Source organism: Vitis vinifera, chromosome 3, assembly GCF_030704535.1.
Source record: "Vitis vinifera cultivar Pinot Noir 40024 chromosome 3, ASM3070453v1".
Lineage (NCBI taxonomy): Eukaryota > Viridiplantae > Streptophyta > Magnoliopsida > Vitales > Vitaceae > Vitis > Vitis vinifera.
In genome coordinates, this window is record NC_081807.1 from 16,614,486 (window position 1) to 16,621,845 (window position 7,360).

Consider the following 7,360-nt stretch of genomic DNA (forward strand, 5'->3'; position numbering starts at 1 on the left):
TCTTGAATATTTGACATTAATTCTCGGTGGGTATCTGGTTAGCTTATTTGATCTAAGTTTGAATAGTTTATCGTTTTGGTAGTCTCTAGTAAAATTTACTTTCCGGAGGCTATCGGAAAATAGTGAAGATTGGCCCCCATTCTCACCGACTACGTACCATCTGTTTATTTATTATTTTTATTTTTATTCTCATACATCAAAAAAATATAATTTTTAAAACGTTGATCTTCACGTTTCGATTTTCAAAAATTCCAATTTTCCAAAAATTTCTATTTTCGAAATAATTTACCAAAATTTCATTTTTTTTAGTTTAATTTTCCGAAATTTCATTCTCGAAGTCCCAATTTTCCAAATTTACAATTTTTAAAATTTAATTTTCCAAAATTTCATTTTTCAAAAATAATCCTTCCAAATTTTCAATTTTTTAATTTAATTTTTCAAAATTCCATTCTCAAAATTCCCATTTTCCAAAATTCCAAAATTTTTTTTTTTATTTTTTTATTTTTTTTATTTTTTTTATTTTTTTTATTATTTTATTATTATTTTTATTATTTAATATTATTTTAATTAATTAATTAATTAATTAATTTTGAAATACCATTCTCAAAGAGACTTCCAAAATTTTCAAGCTCACTTTTTTTTAAAATAAAATTCCACACTTCCGAAATTTCAAATTTAATTTTCAAAATTCCTCTTTTCAATTTTTTTTTAAAAAAGTGAATAAGCTTTCATAATTCCAAAATGATGGAATTTATGAGAATCAATTCATAGCAAAAATTAATTGGGCTTTGGTGGGGGCCCGACATTCATAACATTCTTTCCGAAAATAATTCAAGTAAGTTGTGCTCTCCATTTTGTTTGATTTTGATTTGGTTTTGAGTGAGATTTTTTTTTTACACTTGTCATTGTACACTAACCTTGTTTTCATGACAGCGCTTTATTACCTACTACTAAGGTACACTCTCACTCTCACTTTGTTTATCTTTTCGTCATCATGACTTATTTTTGAACTATGATCGTTTTGGTATCTGTTGATCTTCTAGTTAATTGACATGTCTGGTTCACCTTATTTAGTAGAGACCCATTTTTTAGGGGCTTAGAGGGGTGCTACGGTCTTTACTGTACCTTCCCAATAAGTAACCTGATCCCCGAACCCAGACTCAGGTTTTTCGCAGACAGCTTTTCCAAAAAAAAAAAAAAAAAAATCAGGAGTCCATTTAGGGGTTTTATTCTTACTTGTTTTCCCCTTCAAAAATAAATAAAAGTAAGTGGCGACTCCAAGTCTTTTCTAAAAATCATATTTTTCACCTAAATAAACGAAAAGCGAGTCTCGCCGATCGAGTGGGAACGCATCATTAAAAATGCGGGGTCCACAGGTGACTCCCAACCAATAAAGGCTTAGGGCATCAAGCTTTAAAGTTTTTCACCGTATACCCCTCGGACCTTTCTCGAGTTTCAAGGCAAGCGAAACACTTTGTTCTTTTTTTTTTTTTTTTTTCAAAGGCTCATTGACCTCTCTTTTTATTCCAGGTGTCCTAACACTATTAAAACGAGGTCAAAGGTACCAAGTCTAAATTTTCCTAAGTTCAAGAGGTAAGATAGTTTTTCATCTTCTAATCGGAACCTAATGTGCACAACATGTGGTAAGATTAAAGTTGAAGAAATAAGGTTGAAATCAATAGGAGTTTCAATAATTCATCAACCTTAATAAGCATAATACGACTCTAATATTCAAGTAAAAAGGTAAGAATTCAATTTCTCCTATTTCATTTTGAGAATTTTTCTTTAAATAACCATGGAGAGTAGAGTAAAAACTTTTAAAATTAAGCAAAAAATTTTAAAATTAAGTGAAAAGTACTATTTTAACAAAATAACTTAGCATTATTAACAAAACTTCCTTCCTTTACTTTCTCCCCAACCAAGATCAACGTTGTCCTCAATGTGTCAAGATCGATTGAAATATAGGGAGGAAGTGGTAGCTCCTGAGTGACATGGAGTCTGAGTCGTATAGGAGAAACCACATGATTCAAAAAACAAAAGATTAATGAGTAAAGGAGATAGAAAAGAAAATGCCAAGTATAAACAAAAATGATATGTATATATTACTTTGAGAAAGTACAATGAGATGATCATGTAATACATCCAATCCCAGAATATAAAATATCCACCCAAGTAATAATGTCTACTAACATGCTAAGTAAATACAAAATAAAGAAAATGATCAAGGAGCAGGGTTCTCTGGTGGAGATGATGGCTCTATGGCTGCCTTGTGAGTGGCTTGGGCAAGGACATCGACCCTGGTGGTCTCCTGAGCTGGAATAGCCTTCTCAGCTGGAGTTATGGGTTCTGATGGTCCCGAAATATCAGTCTGAGGTGGTGGCAAGAGTCCCAGATGCTGCTGAATCTGACGAAGGATAGTAGTATGTTGGTCCTACTGAGCACGTATGTCTACCATCTGCTGGAATAGAGCATTGTGAGTAGCGGTTAGTGTCTTGAACAAATTTATCATGACACGAAACTCCGTGCCAGATACAATGATAAAGTCCTCCGATGTAGGAGGTGCAGCTGGTGGAACAGGAGGTGTAGCAGGAGGATCAGTAGAGGTGGCCTGAAGCATAGATGGTGTAGCAGGGGCGGGTGGAACAGACTCTATGGGACACTCGTCCTGTTGTGCCTGCTCAGCCTGTGCTGGCATTGGAGATGTTTGCCTGGGTGGGGCTGCTTTAGGTGCTAGCTCTGTTAGATTTTTACCTGCCAATTGTGTCCATTGGTCGAGAGTGAAATGCTCTCGACAATGGTAGTGGCGCTCAAGGTGGGGCTTAGTAGGATAGCCCACATGCTCCAATATATGGCAGAGCAGCCTCGAAAACAACAATGGGATAGTGTCGGCTCATTGTAGCTTCTTCATGTGAACTTTCTCCTCAAAGTATAGGAGAGTGGCCATAATCAGGTGATGTGGCCCAAAATATAAGCCCTCAGATATCCTGAATAATGCATCTAGGATGGCACATTGCCTCTGCACTAGATGCTGAAGAGGGAAAATGTTGGACCATAACAATACATCTACTAGGAGCATCCTAGATGAAAGCTCCTTACGTAGAATATATGAATCTCCAAAAGTCCCTCTTGATAGAATGCAGACCATGTCTAATTGAGATATAGAGGACCACTGCCTGAAATGTGTTGGATCCTCTGGCTGAAATGGAATATGGAGAGCCTCGGCAATGTGCTTAGCCTCTAAGATACCCTGACGCCTGTCAATGTTGAAATGAATGGTTGTGGGACTTTGGTCGCCCTGAGTAGTCATGGACTGATATAAGTCCATCGCCACTCTAGGGTAGAAAAACTCCCTGGGAGTCATAAGGCACTCGAGATGGTACCTCGGGAGTAGTCCAAATGAATCCCTAAGGTCCGGCTACTGCCACATAGCCTCAATGTCGAAATACAACTCATAATGAAATGACCTGGCTCTACAATCTGAAGTGCCCTCAATGGGCGGTGCGGTAACCATAGGCCTCTTGATGATGGCTTCCAGAGCAATGGCAGAAGGATGTTGAGAGTTCGTTGGGGTCTGAGAATCAGGCTGTGACTGCCTAGACATCTCTCCAAGGCCTAAGGTCCTGGCTCTCTTTGGTGGAATACGGTGTATTGATGGCTTAGGGGGTGGAGAAGTTGGTGGTCTCCGTGTCGAGTATTGGCGTTGAGGAGGGCTAGAGGGTACCCCACCATCAAAAGACAGAATGGTCGGTGCCTGAGATGAATCCTGAGGAGCAGAGGCGCTTGGTCGAGCCTCGCGAGATACTGACGGGTCTGTATGGCATCCTCTGATGCGCACCATGGTTGAAATGAGGCGAGAGACAGAGGTCTCTTCTCCAAATTGGTGGCCGTGGGGTGTGGAATGGAAAGAAATCTGCTTCGCAAGGTGGTGCTGAGCTTTTCACAATAAAGAATGGGCCGTGCGAAATAAATAGAGGTTGTGGAGGTCTTTAAATAGGATTTTTTTTAAAAGACTTTTGGCTTTCCTGCTGACTGTTGGCTTCCTACTAAAGACCATTGGAATTCGCAAGTCAGATATGGGGTTGCGAAATTTTCGCAAGGTAGGTATGGTGTTGCGAAAGTTTCGCAAGTGGGATTTGGGGTTGCGAAATTTTCGCAAGTGGATTTGTGGGCTTGCGAATTTTTTGCTTGCCCTACGAAATGCTCTGTTTTTCCTATGTTTTGGGATTCCCCTACATTTGATCATCAAAAATTAAATTAAGTCACAACAAAATAAAATTAAGGCAAGAAATTTCAATTTAAAACATATACTAAATCTATAAAACTTGAAATTAATATTAAAACAAAAAATATGGACTTAGTGTCTTCCGACAGACTAAGTCCATCTAACCATTTGTCTTTTTAAGCTTGATGTGGTTCAAGGAGGTTGATTTCCTCCTTGTCTCAAGAAAATGGCTCCAGCAATGGCTTGAGACGTTGACCATTGACTTTGAAACTCCCGGTGTTGTTGAGTAGCTCTACTACTCCATTTGAATACACTTGTTGGATAGTAAACAGACCTATCCATCTTGACTTCAACTTTCTCGGGAAGATGTGGAGCTTAGATTCATAAAGCAAGTCTCCTTGTCCCTTCTGGAATTCTTTGCGGGAGACTAACTGATCATGCCACCTTTTCAATCTTTGTTTTACAATGTTTGAATTAATGTAGGCGTCATTTCTCAATTCCTCCATCTCATTAAGGTCTAGAAATCTCTTCATGTTGGCTCTGTTCAAGTCCATGTTGAGCATCTTGATTGCCCACCAAGCTTTGTATTGCACTTCAACAGGGAGATGACATGCTTTGCCATAGACTAGGCGATAAGGAGACATTCCGAGAATGGTCTTGTAAGCTATTCTGTAAGCCCATAATGAATCATGAAGCTTAACAGACCAATCTCTTTTGCTCGTATTCACCACCTTCATCAGTATGTTCTTGATCTCCCGATTGGCTAACTCAACTTGCCCAGAAGTCTGAGGGTGGTAAGGTGTAGCTACCTTATGCTTCACCCCGTACTTGGCTAAGAGAGTTTCGAACGGCTTGTTACAAAAATGAGTACCTTCATCACTGATTATGGCTTTGGGTACTCCAAATCTGGAGAAGATATTCTCTTTGAGAAATTTGAGAACAACTCTGTGATCATTGCGTTTGCACGAGATTGATTCAACCCATTTAGAAACATAATCCACTCCCACCAAGATGTAGGAATAGCCAAATGACATAGGTAAAGGTCCCATGAAGTCAATGCCCTAGACATAAAAAAAGATCAACTATTAAAATGGGGTTTAAAGGCATCATGTTCTTACGTGTTAATTTCCCAAGCCTCTGGCATCTGTCACAGCTCCTACACATGGTGTGGGCGTCTTTGAAAAGTGATGGCCAGCAAAAAACCGATTGCAAGAGCTTCATAGCTATCTTTTGAGAAGCAAAGTGGCCTCCACATGCACTTTCGTGGCAATGGCTAAGGATCCTTTGTTGCTCTTGCTCAAGGACGCACTTTCGTATTATTTGATCCGCACAATATTTGAATAAAAATGGCTCTTCCCAATAGTAGGCATGAATTTTTGCAAATAAGTACTTCTTATCTTGTGATTTCCACTCACTTGGAACTTCTCTAGTAACTAAATAGTTAGCAATGTGAGCATACCAAGGAGCGACTTCCATCAACATTAGTGACTCACCTGGAAAATCATCATTAATTGGCAAACTATGGGAATTATGTGCAATGGCTAGCCTTGACAGATGGTCGACTACCACATTTTCCACTCTTTTCTTGTATTTGATCTGAAGATTGAATTCTTAAAGCAAGAGAATCCATCTAATCAGCCTTGCATTTATATCTTGTTTAGTCAACAAACATTTCAAGGCCAAGTGGTCATGAAAACCATAACCCTACTAAGTAAGTGTGGAATTTGTCTAAGGAAAAAACTACAACCAACAATTCTTTCTCTATGGTTGTGTAGTTTCTTTGTGCTTCATTCAACGTTTTGCTAGCATAGTAGATGACATAGGGCTTTTCATCTTCTCTTTGCCCAAGAACAACTCCTATAGCAAAGTCATTGGCATCACACATCACTTCAAAGGGCAATTGCCAGTTGGGAGCTCTCACTATTAGAGCGGTTGTTAGCAATAACTTCAATTCTTCAAAACTCTGTTGACATCGATCATCCTATACAAATTTAGCATCCTTTACCAATAGCTCACAAAGAGGTCTTGCAAGTTTAGAGAAATCTTTAATAAACCTCCTATAGAACCCAGCGTCGCCAAGGAATTGCTGTGGACCCGCATTTTTCACGTGCGCCCCCACTCGATCAGCGAGACTCGTTTTTTTTTTTTTTTTGTGAAAAATTGATTTTTGGAAGAAAAAAAAGGTTGGAGTCGCCACTTATTTTATTTTTTTTAAAAGGGAAAATAAAACAAGAAATAAAAACCCTAAAAAAAATGACTCCATAATTTTTGAAAAAGTATGTCTTTGAAAACCCAAGTCTTGGTCCGGGGATCAGGTTACTTATTGGGAAGGTATCTCTAGGTGGTAGCACCCCTCTATGCCCCAAAGAGGTCTCTATTGACAAAGTTAAGGGAAGTATGGTCATTAATCGGTCAATTATGGATACCTAAGTAGGCTAGGTGATTTCAAATATTGCATGCCTAACAAGAAAACCAACCATAAGAGAGAGTCGAAGTGCGTACCTGAACGGCTTCTCAAACGCTATCATGAAACATAAGAGATTAGTTTGGAAATATGACACTTGGTATGTATTTTCATCAAAGATGATCAAACATGCATCAAGGCAATCAATTATGGTATCAAACATGGTCATGTCTCATGAGAACATACACATTCATAGAATTTTAGGGTTGTGGGGTAGAAAGGGCGTACCTGATTAGCAAGCATCCACATCTCTATGGGAAACAAGGATATCTCAACAATAAATATAAAACGAATTCATATATGTCATCCATGAGAATAAAAGATCAACATATCAAGCAAACAATATTGAAGAGAGTATCATGAATTTCAGGCCCCCACCAAAGCCCTAATTAATTTCGCATAAGTTGATTCTATGAATTCCATTATTTGGAATCATGAAGTTTTTTCATGCTTGAGAAAATCGAGAAAATCAAGAAAATAATTGAGAATCAAATAAAATAGTGGAAATGCGTGTCGGAAGGAAAATGGCAGCAAATAGCATGTTGAAATTGGGATTTTATACCTGGAAATGATCTGAGGATGGAGTTTTCAAAGCTGGGAATGTTTAGTTGAACAATGGTTCAAAAATTCAATTTAAAACAGTAAGTTCCCAATCAAAGAAGTAAATAGAGGAG